We start from the raw sequence: 12,517 nt of genomic DNA, 5'->3' as shown, positions 1-12,517 counted from the left end.
TTCATTTTTGAAGAGCATTACAAACAGAGTAAGTGAGGTTAAACAAAGGGGACGAAGACTGGTGTCTGCTGCATATGCTTTACAAAGCATCCAATGGCTTCAGCTACAAAACAGGTTTTTATAGCCACACTGCACATTCTTTAAAAATGGTTATTGTCACTATGACTGTAGCTACTATTTTTTTCTTCTTTTTTATATGTAATTTCTGAGTAAATACTGTTGTAATGCTATCTCATTAACAACTTATAAAGATGATGCTTTCATCAGTAGTAGTAGTGATGGGCTATAAAATGTAGTTCATGTTTTGTTGTCTTTAACAGTGTATTATAATGCCATAGGCTCATTCACTATTCCCTATATAATAGACACTCTGTAGTCAGTACCTTACTCAGTAGTGAGCAATACTCTCACTGACAAGTGTAGTCAGTCATTTTCACATTGCACATAAAATATGGTGCATTTCATTGTGGGATTGTTGTAGACAGTACTTAACATGCCATGGATGACACTTTTTTAGTTCCACTGTGGAGTTTTTGAGGTAACTATGTATTGGATACATTCAGAAAATATGCCAAATAGTAAATGTACTGCACTAAACAGAGTGATCACTGCCATAGAGTTGCAAAGTGGGAGCTCCTGGTTCTGCAAGTTAAAATCCCTTTCAGTTTTCCCGTAGACAATGTCATGTGACTCACAGTTGGAGCTCTTCTATGGCTTGGATCAGCATGAAATTCTTCCATTTATATTCTAAGTTGTCATAAGATGAACAGCTGTTATATAGATATATCTATAAAACATATAGAAACATTCTGGTTCTTTGATTAAAAAAAAAAAAAAAAGAAAGTTGAAGGGACAAGCCTGTGCGTAAAAATTTCGAATTAAGTAAGTTTCAAAATTAACTCCAACTCCCGAGGTACATTTCGGCAAGAAAGATCCAATAACTGAGCTTGAATGAGCTCTTTTACTTCTAATGGTGAGCTGAAATGAAAAACATTAATCACGTTAAGGAATCGCAAATTGCAAAGAAAAAATCAATTCCAGTTGCGATACACCTGTTTATCAAAACTTACCCTACATTTACTTACATCACATTTCTTTTAAATGATTCAAACCACCATCACATAGTTTTTCCTCCAAAATATTGATTTGGACTACTGTTTGATTCCTCTTGTGCAGTGCCCCACCCCGATATATCAGAATAATGTCTAATATTAAGCAACCAAAATACACTCAAATAGGTTAAATTATTGAAAACAAACACACATTCTAGAATAAACAAACCAGCCACGTTGCGACATTTGACAACCATAGCACATGGTGGACTTAGAGTAGTCATGGTATGTAAGCATGAATGTGCAGATTCAAGAAGAAAATCAGGTAAAACCGCTGCTTCTCTGGGATGCTGACGTGTTAACAGGAATTAAATAATCGAATGAAGTACCTGCAGTTAATCATATCATTGTGCTCGCTTTCTTGTTTGTGTGCAACTTAGTGCTCCACTCTGACTGGACATGAGTTCAAACTAATGTAGACATTCTGTGTGTGTGTGTGTGTGTGTGTGTGTGTGTGTGTGTGTGTGTGTGTGTGTGTGTGTGTGTGTGTGTGTGTGTGTGTGTGTGTGTGTGTGTGTGTGTGTGTGTGTGTGTGTGTGTGTGTGACATTGTGAATCGTGTCTGCAGACAGTGACGTCAGAGTAAGGTCAGAGTAAGGTCAGAGACAGCGAAGTACAACTGATGTGTCATCAGCAGGTCACAGTGACGGAAAAAAGCCAGCTCAATTTGATCCCTGGACATTTACTCACAGGTGTGCACACACACGCACACAAAGCTATAAATACAAGCCAGCGTATAGACTTATTTCAGCTTTTGCGGATATCATTTTGGATCAAACCCTAAGCAATAAATGAGTCATAGTGGGAAAACAGTTGAGTGTCCTACAGTGGAATATTAACTCAGCTTATAACTTTTACCTGAGTATATTATCTCTCTTTCAACTGAGATATTTCCATAAACACTGTTAGTCAGATTTCTAATGATTCTGACACACAAATTTCATGTGTACATTTCAATGTGCTGTTCCACTGTTCCCCTCTGAAGCCCTCCACAGAGCCACTTGACATTCTGCAGGGTGAGGACACTTATTGCACATAACCCAAATGGAACTGGAGCACACAGCTTCACTTCATTTACTAAGTGTAAGCACCAAATGCCTTACTTACTCTTTTTGGAATCTGACAAAGATAAAACAAAGCATACATGACATCCATTTGAACCCCCCAGCAAATAAAGAAAAGCCTGTGTGCTCCACTTTCCTTTTGGACTGTGTTACCTAAACACTCTCACTCATCCTTCTCAAAGAGCACCGATCCACTCATCTGAGGATACACTCCACATAATGTTCTTTTTTTGTAATCATTTTATTTTGAACTTTTAGAACAAGTACACAAACACAGCTAAGAGACTGCTACACACAGGTCAGAAGCCTCTAATGTCCATAGATGGGTACAAGCTGATGTTTTCTGTACACAGTCACAGTCCATACCTTACCATGAAAATGTGTTTCAGATTAACTGTACATTGAGCCACACCCAAAAGGGGCAAATAAATCAACATACACAACACTACTTAACTGCAGCCAAGTCAATCTGTATCTGATATAATCAATAAAGGGACCTCCCAGATTCACATTATGAGTCAGATGATTCCCAGTAAGCACCAACTGGGATTTCAATATTGATTTCTTGTTGAGAATTGGGTGATATTTGGTCTGAACATCTAAGAGCTCTTTTCGCCCTCTTTTCAACCAGCTAAAAAGCAGTTACAACATCAATGTGTCACAAATCACAAATTGGTTTCATCATTTTGATATTTTGTTCAGTTGTAGCTTGAAAGAGAGATGATGAAAGAGGTGAAATGTGGTCTGTATGAAGACGTAATTGCAACACATTTAATGTTTCATATAAAATGACATAAATATGCAACTATATAGTAGGGGTGGAGCCAAATTGTGATACGCACAGGAAAGCATAAATAGTGGGTTTTTACAAATATTTGTTTCGTACAAATAATTTTGAAATGATTTGTTTTCAGGAAGAAGAAATAACAGAGCGCAGGTCGTGTCTCATAGCATAGCAAGGTTTACATGGCTGTCTCCGTCCCTCTCCTCTGTTCTGCTCTGCTGTCTGTCTCTATGTCACAAATGTATTAATAGCTGCAGGTCTGTGTGTCTGGCAGAGCTGAGCTTTGGATGAGTGGTCAGCACAGTCATCTGTGGTCTGGCAGACTGGGGTTTGAGACCCAGTGTGGGAAACCTCCTCCGCTAGACCATATTTCACTGGGATTTGCAACAGTGAAATTTTTCATTTTCTACAATGTGCAAATAATAGCATATCGTCATTTTGGAGCCTAACTAAGAAACCACATCCAAACGTCTCAGTTGAATGCCAGTATTGCAAATCCCAGTGAAATATGGTCTAAATGTGAACGTTTAATCAACGTCTTTAAATAGTCAGTGAAAAAACGTTCACTTGTGAATCTGCCTCGAATGTCTATTCACCAGTGATCGTAGCCGTTTAAATGTCTTTTCAACGGGAAAATGTTCACTTGGTTAATCTCCTCCAAATAAAGACAGGAAACCATAAATATCACTGAGCCTCTTCTTAAAACACGGAGGGGAGGATGATTTCATTCTCTTAAATGACCCTTTTAGCTATACAAAACGTTAAAGCCTGCTGTCTCATCCAGCAGTTTTAGGGATATTCAGAACAACCTAAAACAGCAAGTCCACAGTCTTTCCCAGTAAATGGGATATTTCCTCAACAGGTTTTTGAACTGTTGAGGGAAAAAAAAAAGTCAGGGTCCCCTCACCTCCATTTATATTTGTCACAAATGGATGAAACCAATGCAAAAAGTCTGGTCTTTGAATGCAAAGCATGACTTTAAACTGTAGAAGCTGAAGTCTAGCATTAATGGAAAAGTCTTTGATTCCCTCCATCCAGTCATCCCAAAAGCTCATCAGATATCCCCAAACACCCCTTAATCCTGGATTCCTTGAGATGACTAGAGGAGGTGGGCTGTGTAACCTGAGAAACAGACAGTATTTTGGAGGTGTAATGTCTATCAAAGTTTACTTGCAGGTAACAGAACAACATGACTATGAGCAGGGAGACTAAATTTAGACTGTAGCTGGCTGAAAGAGACATTTCTTGTTGATGTACAGTAGAGGGCTCTGACCAGGCTTAAAATTGTTGGACTATACTGAAAGATGTTTCTAATATTTTGCCCCCCTCATGTATGTAAAACAATAGAAACACCTTTCAGTATAATGTATGATGATGATGTTAGTAATGTCTTTATCGGTCACTATTCCACTAACCCTAGAATTTAAATCATAGGCACAATAATAGTGTCTCTGTGCAGTTGATTAGAGTTGATCAGTAACTTTTCAGACTACATGCCGTTTCTAACATGATATGTAGGCCTGTTCTGTAGAGAGAGCAAAAGCGTGGGAAACAGTGCTCCTGTAGCAGTCAGTGGGGTTATTCATTAAACTCAGTGGTAACTTCACTCTGGTTCGGACAAAGTGCCGCCAGGTGATTGGAATTGTTTCATAAATTCATAGAGAGTCAGATTACCGTCAGTGTATTCCGAGTAGTTGCTTAGGTGACAACCAATGAAATAATTATGCTTATTAGATGTCGCATGTGTCTTTCGTGCTGCCACTCATTACGAATGCATGTAACTCCAGTCGACTGTGTTCAAAACACAACGGAAAGCAGACGAGCTGTGAGCTTTTCATATGTTGTCACAAAAGCTGTCCAGATGTTAACCTGTGAGAGCTAAACTAAACTAAACACTGGTGTTAAAATCTATCAACAAGAAATGAGATCGTCCACAAACTCCCAACTCTCCGTATTGTAGCATTGCCTCTTTAGATTTAAGTTATATAATTTAAATTAATACCAAGATTGATCTATATGTTACATTATAAGCAGTAAAATGTTAAGTTTGTCCTGAGGGTGGTTTTAGGAGAAAGACATTCAAAATAAAAGAGATCGGAGATATGAATGAATGCACTCAGGGAATATCACGGCAATGTGCCTGCTAGATAATGAGATACCCTTTATGCAAACGTGACATTTGGTCCAAGGTGCGGTGCTAGGGGAAAGTCATGGAGTGTCCATGATGGAAAGGATTTATTCTTTGAGGAGCATTAATATGCTGAATAGGCAAACTGCCAATTTGATTTTGACATTTCTCATGTGGAAAGAAACTTTGGCCTGGTTGTGGCTCTAGAGGAAAGGTCAGGGGGTCATCAGAGCAGTTAAAGACACATGGTGGCACATTGCAACATGCAGTCTGCTCAAAAGCCATGTGTGCTCCAGTTCTCACCAAACACACAAGAAATAATAAGTGCGTATTATATAACTTGCTACCTAGAGGGGAAAGAAATAGAGAGAGCAAGCTAGATAAACCTCCAGAGAAGGTTGTACGATGTACTGCTGAATGTTGAAATTAAGCTGTCGATGGTGAAATGTCATTGTCCAGAGTAAAATACTGCAGTTGCAACAATATTTTAAAAGATTAAAGCATAGGAGAGAATACTACCATAGCTGTACTCAAGTGTTCAAATCTCAGGTAGAAATTAACTACAAGCAACCATGTGCATCATGTGCAAGCCCCACACTACTATAACATGAAGGTTTGTTCATGAATACCGAACAATAGAAGATAAAAGAAGATATTATTACTAGTTAACTGATACACGTGCATATTGTGCATGTTTGACAATATTTGAATATGTAATTTACTGTCAAACAGAACATCACCTCATTAGAAATGGAGCAAATGAGTGCCTTCACTCCCTTTAACTCATCTGGGAGACAATGGAGTGGATCACACTGTACAAATGACAGACTGTATGTTCATATCATGTGTTATATACAGTCACCATAGGACTATCAAGCACATACAACTATAATCAAACAAGCCCCTTTAAAGGACTTCACAGTCTTTCAAGTGTGTCTTAAAACAACAGTCAGGAGCCCAAATGAACATTAAACATGTTTTTCTTGCTGTAATCATTCCTCCTGTTCATACTGACCATTAGAAGATCCCTTCATAATGCACTTACAATGGAAGTGATGGGGGACAAAATCCACAAGCCTGTGTAAAGATGTCTTTAAAAGTTTATGTGAAGCTAGTATGAAGCTTCAGCGTCCAAATGAGTCAAATCAAGTAGATATCTTTGAACGTTAGTCTTTTTAGTGCCAAAGTCCCTCTTTTTGTTACTATACTTCCACCACAGCTCAACAGGGAAACACTGTCCGAGGAAACACAAAGAGGGAATTTGATGCTAAAAAGACTGTAAATGTGGCAGATATCTACTTGATATGACTAACTCAGACTGCTGAAGCCCCATATAAGCTTCACATACATTTTTTAATGACTGTGTGGACACACTGTGGATTTTGGCCCCCATCATTTATACTGAAAGCACATTAGAAGGGGATCTTTGAACAGCCAGTATGAACAGTAAAACTGTGGACTTATCCTTTAAAGTCCTGACAAAAACAACTGTCCTGCATAATATCTGACAGATTTGAGTGTGCAACAACAGGCAAGTCTTCACATAATGTCCATGAGAACCAGCACAAAACTGTCAATATTCTATTTGTAGCACATTAAAATTCACTTTACAAATGATATCAGCTAGATATTTTAGGTCCTAATTCAGATAGTAATGACTACAGGATTTCATCTTAGCTTTTAATGTTGTTGCAGGTCCCATTCAAACATTTAGGCAACTACATATGTATCTTACCTCATCTGAGACCTTCAGTCTGCCAAGATCTACCAACAGACCACATGGATCCACCTTTTAAACATGCATAAATCCACCTTCTGTACATTCAAATCCACATCAAAACCCAAATCCACCTGGATCCTCAAGGCTGCTACTAAACCCAGCATAGCTCTCCAATTGTCAGCGCAGGATCGAAATATCTCCCATCCCTTTCTTTAGATGCCCCTCTATCATTCTGAAGCCCTTTGTCTGTCTCAGCCATACAGTACAGCTAGCACTGATCCCAGTGTGTGAGTTGTTTGTCTAAATGGCCAGTAGACTTCCTTCAATTCTTTCCCAACTTAGTTTTCCTGCCTGTGTTGGTTGGTTTCCCTGCACTGAGCTAAATATAGGGACCACACAAGGTAAAGTGGAAAAAAGCAGAGCAGGAAATGTATCACAATATGCTTGTGCGCACGTTAGTGTTTGTTTCGGCGCGTCTTCCTGTCTCAAATCTGAGCAACATTCATGATAACTTAACCCAGTAAATGCCCTGTGAAATGCATGGTTATAACCCGGCAAAGTTTAAGTGACTCATTCTTTAAAGATTTCTGAGTAATATTCTACCTCGTAGCTTAACAAGTAGGGTGAAGTGCATATGTGTGTGTATGTGTGTGTGTGTGAGTGCGTGCGTGTGCATGTGTTCCTGCATTGTTGCTCTGTTCTTGTGTGAGAGGGTCAACCCATCCCATATTCCACTCTAATGACGTTGCACACATTGTTTTGTCTCTCTGGGCTTCTAAAAATGTCTGCCTAAACAAAAACACTGACTGCACATCCTGCTGCCTGGCTGAACAAAAAGAATTCAACTCCAGTTCTTATTGTCTCTCACACATTTTCAGTAAGGTCTTGTATGACTGCTGTAGTGCACTGGACTTTAGTGAGTTATTTAGAACAGGGTCAAATTGGTTTAAGTTTATTGATTCCACAATTTACACTGCCTGGTGTGGTGAAGGTGCTATGAATAACCCAAATTTCAAACTTGCAAAGTATTTCTTAAAGGATCAGTTCACATTTTTCAAGTAAATGTATACATTTAAAGAGTTACACTGTGCAGAGCAGCAGCTTTAGTGCTCAGTGTCTATACAGAATGTGTTCACGCACAGTATTTATAGGTCAGGTACATTGTGACGGTTCTCAGAACCCAACATACAATCACAGTAGAAGTTATTTGAGTAAAACGGGGAAAAAAATAGACTTGAAGTGTAAAAATAAGCTAGAGCAGATGAAGTGCTCTCTGTAGACACAGTGTTATTGGTCCTCCTGTTCACGTGATCCTAATGTAAGAAAAATGCCCAAAATCCATTTTTAAGTTCAGCTGAAGCTGATATGAGGCTTCAGCTGACTGGCTTAGCCAAATCATGTTCAAGTCTTCCACAGTTAGTCCTCTTTCCCCCTGTCATATCAAAGGTTTATCAAGTTGTTATGGCTATTGTGGTAGTATAATATCGCCATCTTCCAGTATACAGCCAGCAGATACACAGAAACACTGGCTGTGTAGTGATAGCAGCATGTCAGCAGTCCTCCATCATGTCAACACTGGATGTGTTCAGTCACAGTACTGCTGTTAGTACTGCCAGATAGGACTGACAAAAAGTAGCCCAGTCATAGACCCCGTCATAAAAGTAGCCCAGTTTTTACATATACCACTCCTATTGCCTCTGGTCTTCTATTTGTCTGTATAATTAGGCAATAATGAAACATTTATATGAATTATATAAATTATAATAGGTTTAGATTTTAGATGATGTTAAATTTAAAGGTTCTATATGTAGGTTTCAGAAATTCCATCTCATTAGTGACACCGGTGGCCGTTAAGTGAGCTGCAGTCAGCATCCTGTTGCTAACGTTTGAACGGTGGTGCAAGACTATTGCAGGTGACGTCTTCTTCCTCGCTTACACTTCTCATAATAACATAAAAGATCTCTAATGTTGTGTTTTGTACCGTGCTTCAGCAAAGCATCTCTCACTCCCAGTCAGCACCCCCCCTGATGTGCCAGGCCCATGGAGCATGCTCACTAGAGACTTGCACCGGCCAAGACCGCTCACTTCCAGTTTAGCCCTCTGGCTAACTTGAATGGGGATAAAACAATTCAATTATGCAGCTCTTCTAAATTTTCGAAATGTGATCGGACTGAATGGATCAAATTCTGATAGTGAGACGAGTCATTTCGCGGGGGTTGTGACGCTCAAAAAAATATATCCACTGATTTACAGACATCTCTTTCACAATGTAAGTCTATGGGAAAAAGTCTTTTTGGGTCCAATAGCAGGAGACATTGTAATTACATGGTTTGGCCGCTATGTCAAATTGGCTTCAAAGCCCAGCGCTGTTCCTGTATTCAGCTCTACATCCATGGCTCACACACAAACACACACAGAGCAAACACACAGAGGCTCCTTCTGTGCTGTGGCTGTTGGCTGGTAGCGATTCGCGGGTCAGTGTTTTTTAATACCCGCACCCACCCAACCCATTATGAGAACCAGTCCGCACTACCCAACCTGCTAAAATATTTGTTAATCAACCACCTGAACCCGACTCACAAACCACCACCGTTACCAACCGTGTTTACTAAACACCGGTAGGCTCGGCAAGCTGTGGCCAGGGAGCAACGCACTGTGATTTTGGTGTGAAATGTGTGGTGGTTGACAGAGGCAGCTAACCGTCTTAACCCCCCCAAAAAACAAAGGTACTGTAGCCAGAAATGGTGATAGCTGGCATGGTTAGGCAGCTAGCCACTAGCTAACCTGGTGGGTAGAAGAGCTGGTGAGCTAATATCTGCAGGGTGTTTCTATTCAGATAGCACTGTATTTGTTGTGGTGGGTGCCGGTTGTTTGTTGATGGTAGCAGGAGAGAGGCAAAGCACTTGGGAGCGCGCAAAGATGTACCATCCTTTGGATTTTCCGGCCCGCGTCATTCACATAGAAATCACCCTCCACAGGCTGTTACAGGCAACTGAGAATGTTGGGGAAGGTCTCAAGACAAAGCCAAAGAACCATGTCGACTGACAAGGTAGAGTAATATTACAGGATTTTACACAAATATGACTCCGCAGTTTTATTTATTGTGACATTGGTGATCATAACAAAAAAGAATGTGAGAAAGTTGTAGTTTTGCTGAAATACAGCCAGCGTTTTCAGCCCATATACATTGTTTGCTAAGCATTTGAATGTGGAGCATGTGTGTAATAGAATGTTGGCGATATGATATAGGCTACAGTGCACATAAAGGGTGCAAAGTTGCACATTTTCAAGGTTTATTTGGTGTGAGACTGACAAAGACTGACCAAACTTTTTGACTTGAGATGATTTTTTTTATTTGCATGCTAGCCTGAGATGGAAGTAATATCAGACCTGCAGAATAACTTTGATTTTATTTAATCAAATCATGGTTTTTGTTATTGTTGTACCCAACCTACAGTAGATCTTCTTTGTCTTTAATCGCATAAAGCACTCAGGCATTAGCTTAACGGATTGGTGCCACCAGCAAACCAAACAGCTAATCAAAGGTCATGGTCAGTATTCAAAGTGACCAATCAAAGGAGCAGACTGTCTATTCCATCCCCACCTCCAAAGTCTCAAAAGTCAACCTGATGAGTGAACGAGTGTTGAACAGTTGTGAACGCATAAGGAGGGTCAAGCTTGCGCTCGTCACAGCCCTTCGTTTGCGGGACCACAATTTTGCGTAAGTAGCAGAAATGCTCCCTCGCAAGGATGCTTCGCCACTCACAGATACTGTTCTGTGCACTTACAGAGCAGAAACGGTCCCTCATCATCACCACGAGATGTCTAGCTAGCGGCTAAACCTCTGTTGACATGGGCTGACTTGTCATGATCGAAACCTAGCGAGTCGACAACTTTGCTACCACAGCCAAACATCAAGCAAGTGCGACAATATAAGACTTGGAAAGCCAGCTATTATTACTTACTAGCCCAACAGCAAGAGAGTTAGCTCAGCATCTGTCCTGCAGCCTTTTATTTCACAAAGCTCTTGCAAACGACTAAAAAGCAGTCCGAGATTTACTCTTGTCTGGCCTATTGCTCGGTTCACTCTCTATCTCTTCCTAGCTTCCTCCATCAACGTCCTTTTCAGTCTCTTCGCCTCTGCCATGAAGTCCATACTGAGAATACTGAGCTAGCTTCTTTTTATAGTTAGCTGAAGACCCATAGTTGCCGTAAAGCGCTGCACACTCCTTGCAGGAGATCGTACCCACTTAACCCAAGTTACATAATGCAAGAACAGGCATTTGGGGCATGGAGTGGGAGTGAAGCTGTTATTTTAAGGTAAACCTAGTGCTGCTTTAACATAAAAAGTTTTCACTCATGAACATCTGTTGTAAGTGAAACAGAATAATAATTGGAACAAGAAAAAAGTTAGTTTCAGTTTTGTTTTAATAAACTCAAATGACATTTGGTTTAGATGATCATAAGTTATGTCTGATGCTGATGCTGTATTCATGTCATATAGGTTGGATGATAGAGATGGAGAAATTCCCATGTAAACAACTTGCAAATGTGAATTCATCAAGAAGGTGAGCATGATTACAGAGTTGGTCATGTAAAGATTAAAACACTGTGCAGTGACAATATAATACCATATCAATTAAATGTGGGTTTCATTACATTGAACTTCAGTCTTTGGCTGATGTGAGGTGTCCATGTTTGTTTAGTTTTCAGTCACTTCAGTGTCTAGTCAGATATATCAGAGCTTTCAGAAAAAAAAAATCCTAGTTGTAACTGCAACTTTGATGTTGACGTGAACGCTATTTATATGTCATAAACTCATAATTTCGATAACTCTGTTATGACATGAAGGTGGTATAAGCCTACTGAACTCACTGCAGTGTCAATCTCGTCCTACTCAGATGAGAGGAGGGGCTGATTTATTGGAATATAGTATAACTTTAATCAGTGGAAACCACCCAGATAGTACAAAAAGTAGCCTAAATTATCACAACCCATCCAAAACAAAATTTCCCTGCCAGAGTAGATGAAAAGTTCCCAGAAAACTGATTGAAACTGACACAAATTTGATCCTTCAAATGCACATGAGATGGATGACTGAAACACATTGCTGAAACACGTCTGGTACAAACAGCCTGTATCATTTGTATCTATTTGCTGTATTGTTGTCCATCTGACAAATGTGAGTTCAATATTTACTCTTCATTTCCTCTCTGTATTGGTCTCCACCAGATATACTATATCAGGGTCTTTAGTTTGCTAACTTTTTTAACCAGCCACTCATTTACTTTGTCTCTGTGATATTGCAACAGCCTAGGGAGGATGTGGACAGCCATGTGCTACATCTTTGTCACCACATTTCTCACCAGCGCGGAACGTCACCGCATTCAGTTTGTTTCGTTGGAAAGCATGACCAAACCAGACTTACTGCTATCGGCAGTCAGTCATACACCGGGGGCCAGATGCATAAACAATGCATACACACAAAAACCATGCATACACCACTTCCTGCACACTAACTGGTATAAACATAGAATGTGTGGTGAGAATGTGCACAGCTCACACATTCTTCAGACCAGGCGTACACAGGGTGATGTGATGAGGTGGAGATGAAATATGAGATATCAGAGAGAATCTTTTCGTAAAACGTTGTTTAGATTGATAACCAACTGCACTGATTGTTTGGGGGTTTATAAAATGCCAATCAAAG

General features: G+C 39.9%; 1 protein-coding gene and 1 long non-coding RNA gene across 6 annotated transcripts in view; one reads left to right on the top strand and one right to left on the bottom strand.

Annotated features, from left to right (window-relative positions):
• The window catches only part of LOC137196612 (uncharacterized), a 46,203-nt gene that overhangs the window by 15,362 nt on the left and 18,324 nt on the right, over nt 1-12,517 (top strand). The window lies entirely within an intron of this gene.
• Nucleotides 1-12,517, bottom strand: part of rasgrp3 (RAS guanyl releasing protein 3 (calcium and DAG-regulated)) — a 57,182-nt gene that overhangs the window by 42,817 nt on the left and 1,848 nt on the right. Inside the window, exon 1 of one of the 5 annotated variants that reach the window (XM_067609339.1) lies at nt 6,823-7,181. The exons of 2 other annotated variants lie outside the window; for them this stretch is intronic. The gene's annotated coding sequence lies outside the window, so the exon portion shown is untranslated. Of the gene's footprint in view, nt 1-6,822; nt 7,182-12,517 lie in introns of those variants that run through there. 2 more of the 5 variants (XM_067609337.1, XM_067609342.1) reach the window with 2 other exon arrangements.

Source organism: Thunnus thynnus, chromosome 14 (assembly GCF_963924715.1).
Source record: "Thunnus thynnus chromosome 14, fThuThy2.1, whole genome shotgun sequence".
In the NCBI taxonomy this organism is placed as follows: Eukaryota; Metazoa; Chordata; class Actinopteri; order Scombriformes; family Scombridae; genus Thunnus; species Thunnus thynnus.
Note: the sequence above shows the minus strand (reverse complement) of the source record. Positions and strands in the feature narration are given on the sequence as shown.